This window comes from Urocitellus parryii, chromosome 7 (genome assembly GCF_045843805.1).
Source record: "Urocitellus parryii isolate mUroPar1 chromosome 7, mUroPar1.hap1, whole genome shotgun sequence".
In the NCBI taxonomy this organism is placed as follows: Eukaryota; Metazoa; Chordata; class Mammalia; order Rodentia; family Sciuridae; genus Urocitellus; species Urocitellus parryii.
Window position 1 is genome coordinate 17,526,979 of NC_135537.1, and position 24,606 is coordinate 17,551,584.

At 44.9% G+C, this 24,606-nt stretch overlaps 1 long non-coding RNA gene across 2 annotated transcripts in view; it reads left to right on the forward strand.

The window, feature by feature from the left end:
- LOC113195239 (uncharacterized) overlaps positions 1-21,314 on the forward strand; it is a 68,305-nt gene extending 46,991 nt beyond the window's left edge. The window contains exons 2-5 of one of the 2 annotated variants that reach the window (XR_003302376.2): positions 18,199-18,257; positions 18,640-18,793; positions 19,412-19,721; positions 20,275-21,314. This is a non-coding gene — a long non-coding RNA (uncharacterized LOC113195239). The remainder of the gene's footprint in view (positions 1-18,198; positions 18,258-18,639; positions 18,794-19,411; positions 19,722-20,274) is intronic. The other variant, XR_013343993.1, reaches the window with a different exon arrangement.
- The last annotated feature ends 3,292 nt before the right edge of the window (positions 21,315-24,606 follow it).

Genomic DNA, 24,606 nt, shown 5'->3' on the forward strand with positions numbered 1-24,606 from the left:
ACCTAGCTGTAAGGGAGAAGGAACAATGAATGATAATGTTCCCAGTTTAAAGGTTGGATTTTGTTTCACAAAGAAGGGGAGAGTTTAACTGGGAGACAACTGGCTGTCTTGATAAATGACAGAGAACATGTGCCTGCCGGAAACAGGATGCAGCGTCCATTTATTCCCAGGATTGTTCATTCTCTTGCTCTGGTTCTGGGGACTCGGGAATGAATAAGGCACAGTCTTGCCCACAGAGCACCCTCGGTGGGCACAGCAAAGGTAACAGTGTGTGAGGAGTGGTCTAGGAGAGGCACAGTGGGGACAAACCAACCATTTAGGGCTGATTGGACTAGGGGCCTCTGCACAGAGGACAGGAGGCCTGGGACTTGGAGAAAGAGGATCCCTTGGGGAAAGGGCATTCTAGGCAGGAGGGCTGGCAGCACTGAAAATCCTGCTGGAGTGAAATACTATGGAGGACCTGTTTGGGAACTGCCAGTGCAGCCAGAACAAAGCTGAAGAGTTACTAAGCTGGGCTAGGAGGCCCTTTTGTGTTCTGCTAAAGACAAAATGTGTATGCACGGTCTACCTGGTTACATTAAAGGACTGGGAGCCATCTGGGATGTGCAGACTTTCCCTGTAGGTACAGGGAATGACACATGGGTCTGAGCTAATGGGAGGTGGGCCAAAGTGGCTTTGTGCCGGTCCTGAGCCCCAGGAGGCATTATTATTTCTGTCTGTCCCTTTGGGACCTTCATCATGGGAAGAACACAGTTATCAAGGTCCCGTTAGCCTGAACTCCAGAATGAGATACATGGGGCAGACTGGTAAACTAAAGACTTGCCCGAGCCACCTCTCAAAGCTATGAGCAACACCTGCTGGTACACCTAGTCATCAGATCCCTTGTTATCCTCTCATACTGTGAGTGCTAGACAAGGGGTGTGGCCCTCCTAACCTGTTCTATATATTGGATGCCCTCAGGGACAGTGGGCGGGAAATGTCACATGAACTGATATTGACCCACAGGAATGTGGATGGGAGACTGGTGCCCAGTGAATGCCAGGCTTGGCTTTTCTCAACTCAACACACCGGCATTTTGTTTTGGAGGCAGTGTGCTGCATAGAGCATCCCTGGCCTCTACCCATTACACAGTGGCACTCCCTCTTTTCTGAGTTGTGACAATAATAATAATAAAAAAACATCTTGAGACAAGTATATGTGATTGTCCAAATCACTTGTGGATCTCTGATTTAGCTGACATGGCTTTAATTGTTTTTAATGACACCATTTATGAAGCCCTTTTTGAGCATTTTCAGGAGTCCACCAGATTTGGAAATGGTGAATGAGAAACTCAGGACAGAGAGGTGACGTGGCTTGCTGAGTGGCACATTCAGCAGGTGACAGAGCCAAGGCCCAGCCATGCGACTCCAGCATCCATACTTTTGACCATACTCCATTCTGCCTCCCCCAGAAGTCCATCTCTGAGGGAATCAGGAAGAGATGCATCAACACAAGTGTAACTCAGTGGCTTCACTCTGTGTGAGAGTGTTTGATAGTAGAAAACACAGTGTTGGTTTGTTCAGTTGCAATTCTAGCCCCTGATGCATCCATGCACTTGGGATGAGTCTCCTCAATAGTCACATTTGGTGTTTCCCTGTCACTTTAGCAAAGCTGCCCAGGCTGTAGGGCTCACTGAGTTTTTGAAGACTTTTCTGGACAACTCAGTCTCACCTAGCGAAGATGTGTTCCTGGACCCTGAGCCTCTTTGCTGATAGAGATAGGAAGCCTTAAGTAGGTTTCCACCCGTTAGTCTAGCAATTCCACTTCTTGGAATTTATCCTGAGGAAGGAATCAAATATGTATACAGAGATTTATGCATAGGATATTTGATTTTAGCATGATTTGCAAAAGCAAACATTGGATAAGATATTGGGCAAATAAATTACAGCATTTCCAGATGGTGGTGTGTTCAACTTGTAGATGAAGGTTTCCTTCCAAGGGAAAAACTTCATGTAATATTATTCTTTGAGAAAAAAAAAAACACAGGAAGATTTGAATACCATGGAGCATATGATCCCAATTTTGGAAGTTGTGTATATGCGTCACCACGATATTGAACAAGTGGGGACTCGTAGGATACAACAGAAATGAGCTGTTCTTTTGGTTTCCTACTGCTTGCTTTGTAGTTTCTATCTTGATAAATGTGGAGCACGTCCCATGATTTCCTTTGTGAATGATATCTAAGAAAAAAAAGTCACCTGGCCACTCCTTCCACAAAAACACAGTCCATTTAGTAATTACTATGACTACTCAGGAGCAGGACCATGTCCTCCAGGGTTTTTTGTTTGTTTGTTTGTTTTGAAAATGAACATGTCTTCCCTCCCCAGCTTGGCTGGGTTGGGCTGGCCCCTGAGATGAGAAGGGGTCAGTGGGCTGCTGGGTCACTGTTTTCTGTTTCTGTCCCTCGTTCCCTGGGCTTCCTCTGGCTCCTCCAGGATTGGGCAGTGGAAGATTGGAGGATCAAGTGGGAACAAACTTGCCCTGCTGGTGTTTTTCTAGCTTCTGGATTTGACAGCTGACTTGTTTCTCTCCATGGTGGGTTTTTCATGGGTAATTTGCAGCAGCCTCCTCTCCTCGGCTGGTGGGACACCTGTGCTTTGCTTGAACAGGAGCATCTCTTCCCATTGTCCCTCCATCCCTTCTCCCTCTTCCCCTGGTGTGCTGGCCCACCTCCTGGGCCAGTTCTGGTCCATGGGGGAAGTGCCATGTATCCTTTATCCTGATAAACTTGGGTCAGTAAGCCACCCTCAGCACTGCACCTCTGTCTTACTCTGGTCTCTATGCATCTAGCTGGCCACCAACTCTTGCCCTTTATTTAGATTCCTTAGGGTGAGTGAGACTCTCAAATCCTGAATCCCCATTTTCTAGGGAATGTGCACCTTTCAGGTCTCGCTGAAGCCCTTTTGCTTCCTCATGGGGGAGTGTGGGAGTCTAGACACTGGCATCTCTGTCTCCAAGTTTCTAATACCAACCCCTTTCTCTACCTCTCAAACTTCTATTTTTAAAAAATTTTTATGTGGTGCTGAGGCTCAAACCCAGCGCCTTGCACATACTAGGTGAGCACTCTACCGCTGCGCCACAACCCCAGCCCCTCCAACTTCTTTAAGATTCTGGAGGTACAGAGGTTGGGGTTTTAAAACCTGTTCTTGACTACCTCCTCTCTAAGTCTTGGTGGTCTCTCACTGGGCTTAGAAATGGGGAGCAGTTGGCTTTAACTGTGTTGGAACCTCTGCTAACACTGAAGCAAACCAGCCCCTGTGTTTTGCTCCAACCCAGAATAAAGAGGCAGATGGCACACTCCTCAGTCTGGCAGAGGCCTCTGGGGGAGAGAGGATGGAGGAGTGAAGATGTGGTCTTCAGGGATCCTTCCAACCCAGAGATCTCATGGCAGGCTGGCAGGGAATCAGAGGACGAATTGAACACATTCCCAGCTGCTGTTGGGGAGATGAGACATCACAAAGCATCATAGTGGTAGACCTTTGCCAGTGTTGTTGATATGTATAAATACAATGGCAATAAGTAGGAATGATCAAGGACCAAATCACTTGGAATGAGCTTTATGTCTCAGAAATAAAGAGGTGTAGGGGAAGGGAGGGCGCATGGGGGTAGAAAGATAGTGCAATGAGATGGACATCATTACCCTAAGTACATGTTTAAAGACAAAAATGGTGTGAATATATTTTGTATACAACCAGAGATATGAAAAATTGTGCTCTATGTGTGTAATATGAATTATAATGCATTCAGCTGTCATATGTAACAAATGAAAATAAAAAATGGGCATATACAAAAGCATATCACAAAAAAAAATTTAAAGAAGCATCAGCTCATTGCTGCAGAAATGTTGCCAAGGGGAGGCTGATGTGGACTGAAGTCAGGAGAAGATGGCCTTGCTCTTCACTTTCTCAGCCTCTCCTCCTGTACACTTGGCATTTCTTGTTCTCCCAGATGCCACCTTCCAGTGTCCCAAATCCTTGTGGCTGGAGGTAAACTTGTCATCTACTCTTCTTGGCTCCTGGCTTCCTTGTAATTGGGTGGAAGATCCAGGAGGGCAAGGGCTTCTTTGTTTACTCATAGTGCTATTCCCCTCTGGGTCTGGCATATGGAGACACACACACACACACACACACACACAGGGACACGTGCACACACATGAGTTACTATTACTATTATTTTGTCCAAGTGACTGAGTGAGTCACTGGCTGAGTCAAGATCAGACTCAGTTTCTGGGTTTTGATGTCAGGAAACCTACCATTTCCTCCCTTGGACTCACCACTCTGGCCTCCCAGTCTCTTGGGCACCAGAAGCTTGGAAAACACTTTGCTGGGTATTCCAGGTCTGCTGGCACTTGTGCCAGACACTGTAAAGGTGATATACTAATTAATCTGAAGGAGGACATTTCAAGGCAGCACAACATTCAGAGAGTAGCATGGATATTGCTATCAAATTAAATATCAGATATTAGCCAGGTGTACTATGGAGCAGAATGTATAGCTGAAGGATTTTTAAAACTTGCAGTTTGACCAGAAAATTGTAAAATTGAAGAAAGGTGTGGTTGTTGAAGAGATTACCACTATGAAGGAGATGATGAGTACTTTGTGCAGAAACATTAGAAAAGATGGTTCAAGAGCATCTCAGGAATTTGCAAGATAATACTGATCCCCATTGCAAGCTCAAAAAGAAGCAGAATACAACAGACACTAGTTTGGCAGTATGTATAAACATGGCTGTATAACCAATGAGATCCTGCAATCTGTACATGTGGAAAAATAAGAATTCATACCCCATTTGAATCAAATGTGTGATATGTCAAAAACATTGTAATGTTTTGAGCAACTAATAATAATAAAAAGAAGTAGAAGGGGAAATTCCTTTGATAGAAGACCATGCACCCTGCTTACACAGAGGGTCTTGGGGAGATATTCTACCATGCCCAGCTTCCCAGGCACTCAGAGGCTGCAGCAGCTCTGATTGCAGGAACTCAGCTACTACTTGAACTGGTAGCAGGTCTTGGCATAATCCATGTGGTGCTGGTTCTATGGAATGCAGGATGCTGGGGTTAGGTAGTCATGGAGGCTTCCATCAGGATTTCAAAGGAAGGCCTGAGATGCCAAAGTGCAGCAGGGTCAGAATCTCTGCAGGCTACCCCTGAGGGCAATGTGTGAATCTGTGAAGGTGAAGATGAAGCTGGAATGGAGAATCCACAAGTTATGAGAAGTCAGGAATGTGGCATAGAAAAGCTACTGGCGGTGGAGAAAGCTGGGCTAAAAGAAAGTCCATGTGCACTGCAACTGGCAAGGTCAAAGGGTCAGGGATGCCCAAATCATTTGGATAACACCCCCTCAGCTGTGTCTGAGATGCTGTACACAGATTTACAGGTAAAATCATAGGACCTGTTTGCAAGGCTAGATTTTTGTCTTGTTTTGGTCCCATCGCTTCTTTATATATCCGTGTTTTAGTTGGCTTTTTCACTGCTGTGACTAAAGACATAACCAGTGTGATTGTATGGGGAGGGTTGTATGTTTATTTAAGGGCTCATGGTTTCATAGATCTTAGTCCATAGAAGGCCAGCTCCATTCCTTAAGGCTCCAGGTGAGGCAGGGCATCACAGCGGAAGAGTGTGGCAGAGGGAAGCAGCTCACATGGTGATCAGAAAGGAGAGAGAGAGAGAGAGAGAGAGAGAGAGAGAGAGAGAGAGAGGCTCCACTGGCCAGATACAAATACATACCCCAAAGCCATCCTCCAATTTCACCTCCTCCAGCCACACCCTACCACTTAAATTACCATTCAGTTATTCCCTATTAGAAAATTAATTCATTGATTGGATTAAGACTCTTACAACCCAGTCATTTCTCCTCTGAACCTTCTTGCATTGTCTCACACGTGAGCTTTGGGGGGATACCTCACATCTAAACCATAACAGCCCACATTCCTTCCTTGTGGAGGGGAAATGTTTACTTTTCCACTGTATATTGGATATTTGTAACTTGCTTGGCATATGGCTAGGCATTTGCTTGGAGTCTCAGATGAGACTTTGGACTTAGACTTTTGGGCAATGCTGAAACTGTTAAGACTCTAAGGACTCCTGAAGGTAAACTAAACACATTTTGGGTATGAGCTTCTGGGGGCCAGGGCAGATGTTGTGTTTTGGATATGAGATGCACCCTAAAGGCTCCTCTGTTGGAACAGGAATAGTCAGAGGTGAAATGATGAGATTGTGAGAGCTGTGACCTAATCCGTCCTTGCTAGTCTGAACGCACTGAGTGGTAAGTGTAGACACGTCAGGTGTAACTGGAGGAGGCGAGTCACGGGGGGCATGCACCAGAGGACTGTCTTCCCAGTGCCCCTTTCTTCTCTTTTTCTTCCTCTCTTCTCCCTTCCTCCTCCTCCTCCTTTCTCTCCATTTCCCTCCCTTCCCCTCTCTCTCTCTCCCTCTCTCTCTCCCTCTCTCTGTCTTCTTCCCAGTCACCATAAATGGACACTCTGTCATGCCCTTTCACATGATGTTCCACCTCCCCTTGGTCCCAGAGCGATGGAGCCAGCTGACCATGAACTAAACCTCTAGAACCATGAGCTAAAATTAACGATTCCTCCTCTAAGTTGTTCTTGTTAGGTATTTTGGTGACAGTGACGGAAAGCTGACTCACACACCAGGTGACCTGGGATGATGACTACATAGTCCTAACCGTCTAAGGACACACAGCTTCCTAGAGGGCATGGAGGAGCACCTAACTCACCTGGAGACTGGGAACTCGCCAGGGTGAGATGCAACCTCCTGGGGCTGGAGTGGATCCAGACCTCTCTGCAGCTGGCCTGAGTGGTGGCTCCCTGTGGTCACCTCTGCCTCGAAGCCAGACGCATACACTTGGGCATCACTCCGTTCCCTGAACCTTGGTTTCCATCCATAAAATAAGAGGGTCTGAAAGTCTCTATTTTAAAATAGTGACTTAGAATGATGGCCTCATCCCTGCCCAGTACTGGCAGAGAGGTGGGGCTCTGATCAAGCCCGAGGGCAGGCCTTTGCTTTCCTCGCAGAAAGCTAACTTGGGCCTGCCCTCCCACACCCTGAATCACAGACCAAAAGCTCTTTCGAGGGAGGGGGGCTGGAACAGAAGTGTCGGCCTGCACAGCAGGACCAGTGCTGGGTGTCCAGCAAAATGCAGCCATCTCCTCGGGCTGCCTTTTCCCTGTCTCCCCCAGAGAACCTTGATTCCAAGAGCTCTGAGCTCGATGTAAAGTCTCAAATACAAGCAAAATGTGGACAAGTTCTTTGCCAGAATATAACATGAATGACTTCTAGTCCAATTTCCACACGAAAACAGTCTGCATTCCTATTAGCATCCTAATCTTCTGACCTCTAACTAGAATCATCCATTAAGCTAGGCTTCGTCAGCCTGTATCTCCAAACTTGTCCAAATTCTCCCTGCAAATCATTTCCAAAGGCCTCTAAACCTTTGGTCAGGTTAGTCACAGCAATGTCCCCACTTCTTGGTACCAATTTCTGGGTTAGCTTCATCTCGCTGTGACAAAAAGATCTGACAAGAACAACTGAGGAGAGGAAAAGTTTATTTTGGCTCCTGGTTCCAGAGGTGTAGTGCGTGGTCAGCTGACTTCATTGCTCTGGGCCCAAGGTGAGGCAGAACATCATGGTAGAGGGTGTGGCAGAGAGAGATGCTCCATTTGTGGCAGCCAGGAAGCAGACAGGAGGGGAGAGGAAGGGGCTGTAGGGAGAATGAACCCTTCCAGGATACACTCCCAGTGACCTAGCTCTTCTAGTCACATCCCACCAGCCTGTGTCACCACCAAACTAGGAAGGACTGATTAGGTTACAGACAGCTCTCACAATCCGATTATTTCACCTCTGAATATTCCTGCATTAACATGGAACTTTTGGGGGCACCTATATCCAAACCATTGCACCAGGAGAGAGCCCTATGTGGTCCCATAAGGATCCTAGGGCAGGGCTGGGGCTCTGGTATCAGGACTGGAAGTCAGACCTGGCTCTTCCCATTAGTCCTGCTCCTCCTCCTCCTCTCTCTCTCTGCTTCCATCTCCCTAAGTGTCAGAAGGCTGAGCAGTTTCTGCAGAGGATGCTACTCTGTTAGTTCTAGGAGGGTGGCCCTGCTAGGGGATGGTCAATTTCTGGCCAGTTTCCCTGTGTGAAGTATAACTGGAAAAAACTAGTTTAGAAGAGTGTTATCCAAAAAAACACAATGTGCACTACTGGTTATTTTGAATTCACCAGTTAGCCACCTTTTTAGTCAACTTTTGCATTGCTGTGACTGAAAAACCCAACAAGAACAATTTTAGATAAGGAAAAGTTTATTTTAGGGGCTCACAGTTTCAGAGGTCTCAGTCCATACACAGCCAGCTCCATTCCTTGGGGCTTCAGGGGAGACAGAGCATCATGGCAGAAGTGTGTGGTGGAGGGAAGTGCTGGGAACAGAGCTCCAGGAAGCAGAGGGGGACTCCAGTCACCAGGAGCAAAATGTATTCCCCAAAGACATATCCCAGGGACCTACTTCCTCCAGCCACACCCCACTTGCCTTCAATTACCCCTCAGTTAATCCCTATCAGGGGATGAATTCACTGATCGGGTTAAGGCTCTCATAAGCCAATCATTTCACCTTTAAACCTGTTTACATTCTCTCACATGAGTTTTTGGGGGTCACCTCTCATCCAAACCATAACACCACCTTATTAAAAAAAGAAACAGGTGGAGTGAATTTTAATAATATATATAATCTAAGATATTGAAATTATGACTTCTGCATGTCATCAATAAAAACAGTTATGAATGAGGTATTTTGCACTTTTGGACGAACTGTTCAAAATATGCTGGTCTTTCGTCTTACAGCACATCTCAATCTGTACTCTAAATTTTCACAGGACACATTTGACCTGCATTTTGATTTTACGAAACTTACATTGGAAAAATAGCACACATTGACAATTCCAAACACACTTAAAGTTTTCCAATAACCGAATTGTGTCTGTTTTTAAATTTACACTTAAATTAATCAAAATAAAAAGTTTTGCTCCTCAGCCACTCTAGACCCTTGAGAGCCCCAGGCTGTCGGGAGGAGGCGGGATGGGAGTGGAGGGAGGAGGAGACTGAGCCAGGGGAGAAAGCTCTGGGGCTCTACAGGCTGGTGCAGCTTCACTCATCTTTTAAGGGGGGGGGGGCTCCAAATACACACGTCACTCATTGACCTCAAGACCAGGGGCTGAAGGCAGGTGTCAGTCATGGTGGAGGCTCAGCCAGCGTTTGGTAGAGTGTTGAGTGAGATTTCGCTTCTCTCCATTTTCAGCACTGTGGGGAAGTTCGGATATCACAGTCTTTCTTTCCTTGGGGGGAGGGGGGACCTGGAGACTGACACTCTGGGCAGAGGAACAAAAAGGACTGTCAGGCAGGTGGGGAAGCCCATTGAGCGGCCAGAGGGAGGAGATGCTCCCCCTACTGGACATTGGAGGAACAGCAGTGCACGCGGGTGGATGTGCAGGGGTTGGCAGCCTGTCCTTATAGGGGACATGAGGATCCTGATGGAAGATGGTGGGCAGGAGTCGGGAAAGGCTGCATGCTTTGTGGGTTTCTGTGTTTTGGAACACAGAGTCCCTTGAGTCCCTTAACTTTGAAGCATATAAATGTTACAGCAGAAAGGAATCTTAGAAAGTGAGAGTAAGATTATTTAATAAAGTTCTGCGGTTTCCAAACTCAAAGCAAAAGTCATTTATTTTGGGACTTAGCCAACAAATATTTGGTAGGGATCTGCAATCACCATATTCAGAAAGACCTCACACATAAAATGTACATTTTCAAAAAGTGATACATCCTGTCTGTTCATGGGTCTCTTCTAAAATATTGAAGAACAGAAAGCAATAATGTACAGAGTAAAAAAAATTCAAACTGTACCAAAAGTTATGCAATGGAAAGTAGAAGTCCCCTCTTCCTCCCTGAACACCAAAAAGGTGTTCATTTAAAAAAAATGTTAAAAGCACTTGGCATTTACTAGCTGTTCAATAAATGTTAGTTGGCTATAGATAAATGCTGAAGGTGGGGCATAAAGCTAACAGCAATAAAACGTGCTAGTAAGCTGAGAGCCGGGGGAGGGCTGGGGCCAGGGGGCCATAGGAGGAGGTGCAGGTGCCAGGTCGAGTCACGCTGCTTTGCAGTTTGATTGCTTTGAGACTCATTTTATCCAAACACTCCACCCAGCCGGGTCTGTAATCCCAGCGGCTCAGGAGAAGGGGGAAGGAGGGTCAAAGCCAGCCTTAGCAATTGAATGAGGCCTTAAGCAATTTAGCAGGACCCTGTTTCAACATAAAACATAAAAAAAGGGCTGAGGATGTGGTTTAGCGGTTAATTGCCCCTGGGCTCAATCCCTGGTACCAAAACAAAATCAAAAACAAAAAATAAATCCTACGAAAGTCTCCACCCCACAGTTAGGGTGCTCTGAGTGTGTTACTCGGGAACCCTCTGGAAGCAGAGTACCTGTGGTAATGAGGCAGACAGGGACTTTGCTTTTTGAGGCCCATGGACAGAAAATGGATATAGGAGTTACTCTTGGATGTGACTAGACAGGTCCTAGGCATGGGGAAGCTATGGACTCTGTTCTGTGCTTGGCAGCCAGTCCAAGTGACCTTGGGCCAATTAAATCCAACCAATGTTCAGGCTAGTGGAGGGGAATCCCTACGAGAGGCAGACTTTGTCCTCAAAGAGAGTGCTGGGGGGTGTCATAGAGGTCAGAGCATAAAGGGGGCTGCGGCAAGTTTCCATGGAGTCCAAAGGAAGGATCAGCAAACAGCAGCCTGCAGGTCAAACATGACCCATTGCCTGTATTTTTTTTTTTTAAATAGACTTTATTTTTAAGAGAAATTTTAGGTTTACAGTGAAATTGAGAGGAAGGGGCAGAGATTTCACATATGCTTCCTAGCCTCACATTGGCCTCCTCCATTTTCAACTTCCCCCAGGGCAGTGAAACATTTGTTACTTCTTCTAATGAACTCCATCACCACATCATCACGCAAAGGTTCACATTAGGGTTCACCCTGGGTATTGTCCATTCAATGGGTTTAGCTAAATGTAAAATCATGTGTATCCATCATGATAGTACCCTGCAGAGTAGTTCACTGTTAAAAATTCTCCTTGCTCTGCCTATTCACCCCTCCCACCCCACTCACCCCTGGCAACCAATGATCTTTTTACTCTCTCCACAGTTTTGCCTTTTCCAGAATGTTGTATTGTTGGAAGGCTACGGTATGCAGTCTTTTAAGTTAGATTCTTTTTCTTAGTAATACGCATTTAACTTTCCTCTTTGTCTTTTCGTGGCATGATAGTTCCTTTCAGTGCTGAATAATATTCCATTGTCTGGATGTACCACAGTTTATTTATCCGTCACTTCCTGAAGCCCATCTGGGTTGCTTCCAAGTTTTGATAATATGAAAAAAGCTGCTCTGAACATCTGTGCTCAGGTTTTTGTGTGGACATAAGCTTTTGGCTCCTTTGGGTAAATGCCAAGTAGCACGATTGCTGGATGACATGGTAAGTGTATGTTTAGATTTCTAAGAGACTGCCAGGCTGTCTTCCAAAGTGGCTGTATCACTTTGCATACCCAGCAGCAGCAACTGGGGACGTGGCACATCCTCACCAGCGTTTGGCGCGGTCGGTGCTCTGGATTTTGGTCTATTTTCGTGAGTAGTGTGGTGGGCACCCAGCCATGCTCATTTGTTTCTGGGTTGTCTATCGCTGCTTGCCTGCTGCAGCAGCAGAGCTGAGAGGTCCTGACAGAGACAGATGGATCTTTACCTCCTGGCCCTTTACAGAAGAGCCTTGCTACTTGCAGTGGGTGAGCTGAGGGTATGGAGTGGCTTCTTGGAATGGGGAGACGAAAGGAGGGTGACTCCAGGTACAAGAAGCAGCCTGAGCTGGACGTGATGGCCTGCACCGGGTGGGGGGCAGGTGGGACACCGGGTCTCAGCCTTCCAGCCTTGTCCCAGCTCTGAGGCATGTGGCGCTGGGTCAGTATTTCCAGACCTCCTACCAGAGAGAGAGAGGATGACGGAGCTGGCGTTTGGAGGTGCTTTGAGCAAAACAGGTGAAGGACTCATCCGTGGAGACTCTGCTTTCCATTTTAGTGTCCAGAGGACACAACTTTTCTGTTTTTCTTTTCTTTTTCTTTTTTTTCTTTTTTTTTTTTTTAAATTCTAGCCAGGGCTGCCAAGTTCCTACTTCTTCTTTTAAAACAAAAGAAAAGAGAAAACCAGTCATGTCACTGGTACTGTAAATGTATTTGCTTAAAGAAATTTGTTTCCTTCTTTTTAAAATAGGTTATACACTCTCATGGGGCAAAATCAAACAAGTTTCAAGGATGTACCAAAAATAAAAATAAACAAACAAACAAATAAATAAACAAACCCCTACTGCTCTCCTACTCTCTTGCTTCCCTGTTCTTCACCCCAGAGGGAACCAGTGGTGCCATGTTCTCGCACTCTACAGCCTTCTACACGTGTTTTCTCTAGGTGCAAGTACTTGGCCATACATCCTTATTAATATTCCTATTATATTGTTTCCTTTAACACAAACGACTCTCATATATATAACTTTGCACTTTGTCTCCCTGCTCCCCAGTGACATTTTGGGAACGTGTTTCACATCATGCACGCAGAACCTCCGTGTTCTTTCCTTGGCTGCATATTCTTTGTCATATGGATGTGCTACGGGGGCATGTTTAGGTGTCCTAGGGGCAAGTCAAAGCCATTGCTCTCTTGCCCCTTCCTTGCCAGCAGTGAGTCCTGGGTGGCATAGCTGGGTTCAGGGCACAAGGTGGATAGCAATGAGTCTGTAGAAGTTCTTGGTGTTGGTGGCTTTGAAACGGCCCTTCATGGTCCTCGGTAGGTGGAGCCAGGGGGAGAAGGAGCCAGTTTCCAGGAAGCACGCTGGCAGGGAACTTCTGCCTGGTTTGGCCACTGAGGTGGGGTTTGGATGTCTGCTTGAGGATGTCCCTGTCCTTGTGATCACCTTTCTTCAGGCTGCTGGTGGGAAAAGGACCTGTGACTGGAAACTGAAGGCGTCAGGATCACTCTATTTAGTGGAGGAAGGAAGGTTCTATGCTGGGGGTGGTATTTGGCAGATTTATTAGCCATGGCTGTTTGATTGAATATTACAAATACCTGTCTTGAACTAGATTAAGCAAAAAAAAGGAGGATTTGTGGGTTTCTGTAGGTAAACAAGGAAATGTAGGAGTGGCAGTAGACACAACTTGTCTGCCCATTATCTGTACCTCTGTCTTCTCACTGTGCTCTTTTCTGAACACACTGAATTCTATGGGGTGGGATTTCTGGGAATATATTCTCTTTCTGATGAAAAGGGACTCGCTCTGCTGGCCTCCACTTTTCCCTCTTCCTGCCTGGAATGATAAGGAGAGTGGAGAAAATGGTCTTTGATGTCATCATGGAGCCAGCAAACCAGATCTTTCCTGCTGCCCTTTGATCACTTTCTACCCAAGAAAAACAAACTCTTTGGATATGGCCTGGAGTTGAGCTCTGGTGACACCCAGTTGAACACAGGCACAGGCCTAATGCAGGGCAACCGGATTCTAGGATCTGCATAGTGTAAAGTCCGTCCATCTTTTTCTTTCCAGTTTACTATTCCCGAATCTCTCCCAGGGCAAGAGACCTGGTCCCAGCAGCTCTGGAATCTACTCCAACAGCATCCAGTCTAGGGGCAATTGGGAGCTACCCCTCTGATTGCAAATGGGGTGACATCCAGGGAAGAAATCTGATTGGTATGACTTGGAGGATACTCCTTGAGCTGATCCCTGTGGACAAAAGGAGGGGGTAACACCATCCGTCCAGTCCAGTCCTACCAGAAACAGGAGTGTGTGTGTGTGTGTGTGTGTGTGTGTGTGTGTGGTGGGGGACACTCTCCTAAAGGAGGAGAGAGAAAACTTCTACCAGGAGTGGGAAAGACAGGCGGGCAAGAGGAAGCAGCTGGCTGTCCAGCTGCGTTGAAGGCAGAGACACGTGGAGAGGAGGGGCCAGGGGATTATCCCCTCCCTACAAACGCATTTGCTGACAGCCTGACTCTTCTCTCCACCAGGCAGACTGGGTCCCTTATTCTCACTGTAGGTCGCGTGGGGCATATTACTGTCTGTTTCCTCCTGGCAGCTTCAAAGGTAGGCACGGACACTTCATCTGCCTGATCCTGTATCCCTCCTGCCCGTCCCTAGCACAGAGTGCTAATTCACTAGATGAATGAAAAGAAGGGAGGGAAGGGTAAAGTCGGAGAGGAAGGAAGTCAGGGGGAAGACTCTTTTGTTCAGCTGCAGTCTTGGGTGTGTGATGAAGACCCAGCAGATCTCAGGTGGGTTAGGGCTAAATTTTAGTGGGATCTTGAATGTCAGGCCAAGTTTGTGCAGATAAAGCAGGGAACCATTGAAAGCTTTTTAAAATTTTTATTTATTTTAATTTTTTATTTTTCTTTAACGATGCTGGCATTTAAAAAATTTGATCTAATTAGTTATACATGACGGTGAAATGCATTTTGACACATTGTACTCAGATGGAGCATAACTTCTCATTCCTCTGGCTGTACGTGCTGCTGAGTCACACCAGTAGTGTATCCTACATGTACACAGGGATAAAAGGGTGTCCATTGAAAGCTTTTGAGCAGAGAAAGACATATCAGAGCTGCTGGGCTCCTGAGCCTGTCCCTTTGACCCCTGGCTGCTAACAGTCCCTATTTTCCACTCTCTGGCTTCTCTGTGATCCTTCTTGGTCTGGTATTGCATCGGTCTTGAATACCTTTGATCCAGGTTCCCATCCTACTTCTCCTCTCTCCACCTCCTTCACCAATCAGTTCCAAGCTGACTTTGGCCTTGGCTTGCTGTGGAGAGGACGGTTCCCCCTGATTGGTGCAACCGCGTGTCCTTCCAAAGAAGCCACCGGAGAAGCTCTTGGCTGCCCTCTTCTGGGAACAAGTGGGTATAGCCACCTGCTCATCTGGAATTGACAGAACCCTCCCTCCCCACTCTGATTTACCGTATCCACCTAAGATTTTTCTTTTGACTGCCTATCATGTGTTTGGGTTTGTCTGGTGCATAGGATGCTTCTGAATTCCCATTGGTATCAATATTTTTCTTTGTGGTATCTAACTGCTACGAAAATGTCAAAACACTTAATTTTGTTAATTTACCTACAGAGTCTGTTTTTATGTCTGAAGCCAGGTCACTTTGGTTTTGAAAGCAGTGGAGGAGGTAATGTGTTGGAGTTTTATAAATATGTAAGCCTTACATATTTACATCCCCCTGGAGAGCGTCTTCCTCCGTAAATCACACTCTGATGCCTTCATCAAAATACAGAGGTTCTCAAACATATTCTTAAAAAATTTACAATAGAATCAAGGCAATGTCCTAATTAATGATTTTGCTAAGAGGTAATTGCTGTTTCCAGACATTTCAGGCTTGTAACACAGATGAAAAATCACTTGTGAGACTTTTTTTGTTTTGTTTTGATCTCATAAAATGATAGATACACATCTCGGCAGAACATGTGACGGCTGGTTGGCCTCACTGTGGGTGACAGAACAAATAGTTTTTGTCAGGCCAAAAGCTAATTGCCTACACATTTTGGTGGGCAGACTCCTACCCACACATCTGGGTGGACTCTGCAGTCTCTTCACCGGGTCAACAGCACACTTCCTAGGTGCCCACTTCCTTTTCTCCACAAGTTCAAATCCAGCCTGTCTTTCAAGACCCGTTCTCATCTCTTTTCTCTGAGATCCCTTCTCTGCATCATGATCTCTTTTTCTTCTCAATGACACTGCAGTAGTTTTGGGCATTTACTTAGCAAAAGTCATGTGTTATTTTGTGACATCTTTTTTTTTTTTTTACTTTTTAATGAAACATTATTTATACATTTGTACTGTTATTTAACTTTCCAGAAGTTTATGTCCCATGTCTTCCTTTGAAAGATAAGACATTTTAATGCCAGGAACTCTGTCTTACACTTGGTTGTTTACACCACAGAATGTGCAATGCCTATTACTATATATTCAATAGATGAGCAGCAAGTGCCGCTGATTGATGGATTGTCGTATCATTTGCCTATCCTAGCTCTAATTAGTATACTTGCTTGAGAAATTATTTACAAAAGACAGATTGGCCTAGGCCATCATTAACACTTCTCTGAAATATTTTCATGCATTTAGATGCTTTGCAAAATGTATTGCCCAAATGGCGCTATGTGTCTATGTGTGCACATAACAAAGGAAGCCAAATCAAAACCATCCTTTTAATTTATTGATGATGCATGATCATTTTAAAATTCATTTTTAATCTTCATCAAAGTTATACATGTGCATACTTTTCAGGATCAACTAATTTCAAAGGGTGGACTGAAAAACAGCATCCATAGTGCCCTGCCATTTCTTGTAGTTGGTTCTCCTTTCACCTTCATCCCAGGGACTCCCTTTGCCTTCTCTCTTTCTTGGATTGATTTTCTTATTCCACAGACTCTATCTCTTCTTCTTTCTTGGTTTGCATCCTAATTTTAGATAAACAATCTTTCTAATAGCTTCCTGAGATGGGGTTCATGGCAGGTAAATGTTTTGAGACCTGTATTAGTCTGTTTTCAGTTGTTACAACAAAATACCAGAGGCTGGATACTTTATAAAAATAAAAGGATCACTTAACTCACCATTCTGGAAGTTTGAGAGCATGGCACCAGCAACTCCTTGGCCATCTGGGCTGCGTCACAGACAACTTGGCAGATGGCATGGTGGGAACGTGTGAAAAGAGGGAGATCATGGGAAGAGAGAAAGCCAGAATCTGGAGAGGGGCCAGTCTTGCTCTTTTTATAGCAGCCTATTCTCCTAACAACTTCAGGACCAGTATTAATCCCTCCTGAGGGCAGTGCCCCCAGCAACATCACCACCTCCCACCAGTTCTTCCCCCTCAGCATGGCCACACTGGAGACCAAGCTTCCAACACAAAAACCCTCAGGAGGCAGAACACATCTAAATCATAGGAAGACCTGAGTGTCTGAACTGTTTGTATTCCACTCTAATATTTAATTGCTAATTTTGACCGGCATAGAATTTAGGCTGGAAATGATTTTCTATCAAACTCTGAAGTCATTGCTCCATTATCTGTTAGTTTCTAGGGTAACTATTGAGAGATCCATTGTCATCCTGATCTTTTAGTAATATATATATATATATATATATATATATATATATATATATATATATATTTTTTTTTTTTTTTTTTTTTTTTCTGGAAAATTGTAAGATTGTCTCTTTTGTTCTGGAAATTCAAAATGATGAGCTTTTGTATTCCCCTATCTTGATCTATTGTATAAGGTATTTAATGTACCCTTTCATTCTAGAAACTCAGGCCCTCCATTATCAGGAGAGTTCTAGAATTATTTCTTAGATCTTTTATTTTACAAGTTCTCTTTTTCTGAAACTTCAGTCAAATGTTCAACTCCTAATTTTCTGTTCTTCTTTTGTCTTTTGTTTCATATCTTCTGTTTCTTTGAATTTTCACTCTACTTTCTAAGAGAACTTTATCTTCTGCCTTGTCTATTGAAATTTTCTTTGTTTCATAGTTTGAATTTCTAAGCACTTTATTTTATTCTACAATTGTTTTCTTTCTGCTGGCGGGTACTTTCAACTTTAATAACTACAAGAACTTCTATTGGCTGAGGATGTTAATGGCACTTTTGAAGTTTGTTTATTTATTTATCTTCCTGCTGAGTGTTCTAGAAGTTGTCCGATCCCCAATGTTTTGGCCTCTATGTTTCTTCGAGGTAGCAAATTTCCTCAGAGGACTAGCGATCACTGGCTAAGGCTCACATTTTGACATGGGGCTCTTAAAAGCTAATTGGAAGCGTAGTGTGTTGGGGTGGAACTCGTTAACTGTGGACGTCACTATTTGTGAGGAGATTTGGTTGGTCTGATTCTTCAGGGGAATTCTGCTGTCAGCATTTCTAAGCCTTTTTTTTTTTTTTTTTTGAGTACATAGATTTTCTAATACAGGTGTGCTCCTGTCTCTGGCAGCGGGGGGGGGGGTGGTAAGTCCGGCTCCCTGTGTTCTGGGGGCTAAGGAAGGGTTCTTCCTGATCCCTATGGGGATTCTCAGTCGATCTTCCTGTTTCCAGAACTTCGTCCCTGCCTCCAACAATGCCTCATGTGTCCCACTGAGCCCGATCCTTTCCAGGTAATAACCCTCCAGTCCCTTGGATTGGGGAAGGGGCAGGGAGTCTGGGGAGGGTTTGCTATTTCTTAAACCAATCACGTGTGAACAGACTCAGTTTCACACCCATGTCTGGTGGTACTCCAGACTCTAACAGTTGGGTTGCTTCTTGAAGTGTTTTGAGTCAGGCTTCTTAGGTCTGCTAGGTGAGTTTTCACCATTCCTGTTCTAGGTCTCCAGATTTTATCCTATCATGTTCTTTCCTGTTATCTTTGTCATTGAAGTTTGCTGACTTAAAAAAAAATTCCTTTACTGTGATTTTTATTGGGATGTCTGGAGGGAGCAGAATGAATGTGTATGTTCAATCTACCACCTTTATCTGCATGTCTGTAATATTCTCTTATAGCACTCAATGATTTTATGGAAAGAGTGGGAAGATGTTTTGGCATTAGACTCTAAGGAACTGGAACCACATTTGCAGAATTGATAACAGATGCTGGAAGTTGGAGCTGCTGCCTATTATTCTCTTGGATTAAAACAGAGAGCCCCAGAGAGAATTAGTAAGTGGGACATCTTATGAATGCTTAATCAAAGTTTGGATTCCGTTTTATACTTAGAGAAAGAGAGTGAGGATGGTCTGTATTTAGTTAGCAGTACATTGCAATTTTGCAGAGATGCTATGTCAAGAGCCCAGGTAGCGTTTATAGGGGAGCTGGGAACCATTAGTCTTTGATCTTGAGGTGGAGAACAATGCCATGGTGCCTGCAGACTTCATTCAGCCTGGTTTGGACTTTGAGATCATAACTAATACCCGTGGATCTTTTATCCCTTTTTTTGTGGGGCAGGGTGGAAATTTTGGCCACAGGAATTATGTCTTTGGGCCTATGCTTCTGAGTGTCAGGAAAACACTTGTGAAAGTGGTTAGGAAGAGCTTTCTATAAAAGTTTCCTAATCAGCATCCCAGTGCAGGAAAGGAAAAAGAAATTATATCTAGGGACCTCTATTGTTCATTTTTTTGGAATTTATGATTGCTCTGACCTACTTCTGCCGTCCTTACCACCACCACCAACTCCACTTACAATGGCCACCATTTCTTTAGCACCTATTAGATTCCAAGCACCCTTCTCAGTACCTGGCATGCTGCCCTCATTTGATTCAGTTGATCTTCCTGTTTCCAGAGCTTCATCCCTGCCACCAACAATGCCTCATGCATGAAGCAGATGTTCACATCAGCTGCACAGGCAGTCAATCGAATAACAATAGCATCATTATTGAAAGATCACTGGGACACACCATCCTCCAAGTTCTTCACGTGCACAGCCAATTTCAGCCTCACGACAGTCCACGGGATTCGTTCTTCATAATCGCTGCTTAACATGTGAGGAATCTGAGTCTTGGAAGGTTGGGGAATGTTTTTCAGGTCAGATCTGGAAGACTGGGAGACGGCCCAGGTTGGCATTATGCTTTCTACTCTACGAATAAGAGAAGGTATCTTCATTCAATTGATTTAATGGGAAAAAAGGATGTACAATTTTGTGTGTGGGGGGACACAGTAATAGAAAGAAGAGGTAAAGGTCATCAGAGACAAAGTTTAATTTTCTCAGAAATGGATCAAAGAATATTTGGTTTCTCAAATAAGATACCAATAATTTGATCTAATATTTTTATAACTCTTGGTTGTTCAGGAGGCATATTTATATTCATGTAACCCTATAAAATGGGCAATTCAGGGAATATCATCTCCATTTTATAGAAGAAGAAACTGAATTCAGAAAAGTGAATACAGACAGTAAAGGAGAGAATCACATCCGTTCATTGATGTGTTTAGTCAATAGACATTTTTTAGGTCTATCAGATACCTGGTAGTGTTTCATGATCTAATTTATCCTGGCAAAATATCCCTCTAGCTATCATGTGGAGAATTTCCTGAGTGTGTGGTAGGGGGTCACTGACAGGGAGGGTGGGGAGTAGCCAGGGTGAGCGGATGCTGCAGTAACACGCTTCATGATTGGCCGCTCTGTTCCACATCCTTCCACTCTAGGATCTGGGTTGATGGAGCAGCTCCATCTGGAACATGGCTGGGTTCATGGCAGAGATGAAAGAGATCGTGTGAACCATGCTGAGTCTGAACTCTTCTGCCTGGAAGTGACAAACATCATTTGCATCGCACTTCATTGGCTAAAGCAAGTCACCTGGCAAGCCTAGCGTCAATGAGGGTGGGAAGCATAAACCTCTCCCAAGAGGAGCAGCGAATACAGGTGGTTCTTGACTTATCGTGGCTCGACTTACAGTGTTTGACTTTGTGATGGTGTGGAAGTGATTTGCATTCAGTGGAAACTGTACTTTGAGTCCCACCATTAGTGTCTTCATACATGTACTTAGGGTAATGATGTCCATCTCATTCCAATATCTTTCCTACCCCCATTCTCCCTCCCTGCTCCTGCCTCCCCTTTGCTCTATCTAGAGTTTGTCTAATCCTCCCATGCTCCTCCTCCAACCCCATTATGAATCAGCTTCCTTATATCAGAGAAAACATTTGGCATTTGGTTTTCTGGGATTGGCTAACTTCACTTAGCATTATCGTCTCCAACTCCATCCATTTGCCTGCAAATGCCATGATTTTATTATCTTTTAATGCTGAATAGTATTCCATTGTGTATATATACCACATTTTCTTTATCCATTCATCAACTAATAGGCATCTAGGTTGGTTCCACAGTTTAGCTATTGTGAATTGTGCTGCTATAAACATTGATGTGGCTGTGTCCCTGTGGTATACTGTTTTTAATTCCTTTGGGTATAGACTGAGGAGTGAGATAAATAGGTCAAAAGGTGGTTCCATTCCCAGTTTTCCAAGGACTCTCCATACTGCTTTCCATATTGGCTGCACCAATTTTCAGTCCCACCAGCAATGTATGAGTGTACTTTTTCCTCCACATCCTTGCCAACACTTATTGTTGTTTGTATTCTCAGTAGCTGCCATTCTGCACATGTATGAAGACATCAGTGATGTGACTCTACTTTGTGTACAACCAGAGATAGGAAAAATTGTGCTCTATATGTATAATATGAATTGTAATGCATTCTGCTGTCATATATAACAAATTAGAATTAAAAAATAAAAAAAGAAACTGTACTTTGAATTTGGATTTTTTCCTGGAGCTGGATTATGTCTTGAGGTACTGGGCAGTGGTAGGAGCCACAGCTTCTTCTTCTCAGCCATGAGATCATGAGAATGAGCAACCCATACTCTACAGGGTACTGTGTTGTTAAGAAGTAGTGGGTGGTGGGTTAGATGTATTAAATGCATTTCAGCTCATGATATTTTTCATCTGATAAAGGGTGTATGGAGACATAACCCCATCATCAGTCAAGGACGTCTGTACTTGGAAACCATAGTCAATTTACCACCCATTACCAGGAAGCTATTTTAAAATACGAAGCTGGCGTTGGCTGGGGTGGTAGCAGTTGAGGCAGTGAAAATAAATGATGATTCAATAAGGTGTAGTGTGAAAGAAGAAGGAGTTAGGAGGAATGCTGGGTTTTGAAGGGAACACGCTGGTGAACAGGAATACCATTTGCTAAAGTGAGGAAGACCGAGAGAGAGGAGCAGGTGAAGGGGAGAGAGGAATTCCATGTTGGACACGTGGGGGGAGAGATTCCTAATAACATTGACTCTTAGGATAAAATTTGGGAGCCATTAGTATATAGACTGCCTTCAGATGCACAAGGCTGGATGAGATCTTGCAGAGAATGAGAGGGGACAGAGGAAACAAGAAGGCTGAGGTTGAGCCCTGGGGCTCAGCAGCATGTGAAGGTCAGAAAGAAGAGGAGACTCAGAGAGAAGAGGAGAAGAGGAGATGAAACACGCATCTCTCACATGCATTTGTGCTTGGCCTGTGGGGCTCGCCTGCTGACAGCCATTTCTGGTTGTGTGTGAGATGCCACACTCTTTTCAGTCTCCTCCCAGGCTCACACTTTATTACATGTGGAATGTTCCAGAACTGCAGAGGGGAAAATGTGCTCCATGAAATGGACAATGTTGGCTGCTGCTGAGAAGTTGAGTCGGATGAGAAATAAGGTCCAGGGTCACATTTGACCAAATGCACTTGCCAGGCCATCAAGGGGTGACCTTGTTGCATGATGGAGGTGAAAGTCTGCTTGGCGTGTAAACGCCCACGTGTCCTTTGGGTTATACGTCCCATGCCTCCCTTGATTTGCACAGGCAGTTCTCATGTATGGAATGGAGCCATTAAAATAGTTATGGAACCAAATCATGTGTATCTCATGCTTAGGGTCACTCGGTCCAGGAGAACAACTACCTGAACCCCTGAAGACACCTCCTGAGCCTAACTGGTCCACCGTCTTGTCTTCTGAGTGTGTGGAGTAAAATCTGTGCAGAAATTTCTTCATTCCCCTCCATCTAGGCTCAAGGCAAAGGCTCCATTAGTGAGAGAGAATTCTATCCATTTGTTATCTCCCTCCACCCTAGAGAAACAAGATGCTAGAAAAAAATAGAAGCTTCTCATTTACTGTCCAACATCAAGAATAGGAAATAAACTTGCTTCCAAGAACAATACGTTGAATTAAATGGGGGTAATTTTACTTCAGAATAATACTCTTGGGGGGCTTTCCAGAGTAATAAAATAGACAGCAAAAACTACAAAGTGGAGTGAGGAGAAGGTGGGAAGTGAAGAGGAGATGAAACGTGCATCTATTCCACATGCGTTTGTGCTTGGCCTGTGGGGCTCGCCCACTGACAGCCGTTTCTGGTTGTGTGTGAGATGCCACGGGAGCTGGGGACACCAGGTGTCACTCCTGTGGCTCAGCCTCAGGTCCTGGTTGTATCCTGAGCGAGCCAGTTTGGGGAGTCAGGAAAGCAAGGCTGGGGGGAATGTTTCCTATAAGCTTGAAAGACTTCCAGCATTTTTCAAAGATAATTATGGTCCTTGCCTCTTAGAATCAGGTACTCGGAGGCAAGGGCAGTGTTTTGAACGTTTAATATACAGTAAAGAAAAGGCCCTGAGTAACTGGAATGGACTCCAGACTCATCAGCACAGAGGCTCACTGTACCCAACATTTTAGCTGAATTTGAGGCTGATCTGCATGTCTAGTGAAGGTCAGTAGGGATGGAAATAGAGCAAATTAAATTTCATGCATGTATGATTATGTTAAGATGAATCCCACTATTATGTGTAACTATCACGTACTAACAAAAGCGTAAAAACAAATAGCGTGGGCCCTGCAGTTCCATCTTAGATGTCTCTTGGAATCCCTAATAGCTCTGACTTTTTGAACAAGTGAAAGCTCTCCTGAGCTTCATTTTCCTCGCATCTAAATAGAATATTATTTTCTTTTAGGACTATTTTGAAAAAGAAACAAAATGAGTTTTATTTGTTTATTATTATGAAGCAAATCATTGGAAAACTTGGTGACTTAAAGCAACAATGATTTCCTATTGCTGGCTGGATGAAGAGCCCAGGCAGGGCCTGCTGGGTGGTTCTCCTGTCCCCTGTGGTACCTGGGTGGGGGTGGGGGGTCTTGCTCAGCTGCATTCACCTGGCATCTGGGCCTGGGTAAGTGGTCCAGAAAGGTCCTGTGCACTTGCTGGCACTTCACTGCTCCTCCATGTGGCCTCTCTGTCCCCATACATTCAGGAATCTCAGCATCTTCACAGCATGGTGGCTGGCTTCTCAGAAGCAGAGAGGCCGCCTATCTGTCTTCCGGTTTAACCCCAGAATCGACACAGTGTCACTTCGGTCATACTCTAGAGGACAAGACAAGTCATGAGGCCAGGGAAGATTCTAGGGGAGGAAGGGAAAGGGAGGCCACCTCTTAGAGAATTGAGCATGGGGCATGCACAGGGAGGAAAGCCGGTATTTTCCACAAATAAATCATGGGAAAGTACAGTGTTCAAAATCCTTCATGGCTCCCCCGATAGCTTGCATTCAAATTCCTTGGCATTGCACTTAAAACCTTTGATGATCCCCCACCCCTGACTCTTATTCTGTAGAGCTCCCTTCCTCGCAGCCCCACTCCAATCCACTGCTTTGCATGTGCTGCTCTTGCTAAACTAGCCTCTTTCCTCCTGTGTATACCTCTGAGCCCTCCTCAGTGCTGCCTCTGGGATTCTCCTCCACCCCTGCCCTCGCCTCCCCACTGCGTGTTGCCCTTCATTTGGGCAAAGGCTTTGTCTCTCTCTGTATTGAATCCACCTGTTTCCTGAGCCCCTCTCTCCAGGCTCGTTAAGGGTGAGACCCTTATGAGACTCCGTGATGGTGTCAGGCCCTGGAAAGCAGAAGGACTTTCCATAGTTGACTGAAAACGGAACAAGTGTGCCACCAGGTCAGCTTTCTGAGGCTCGGCGTGGCCT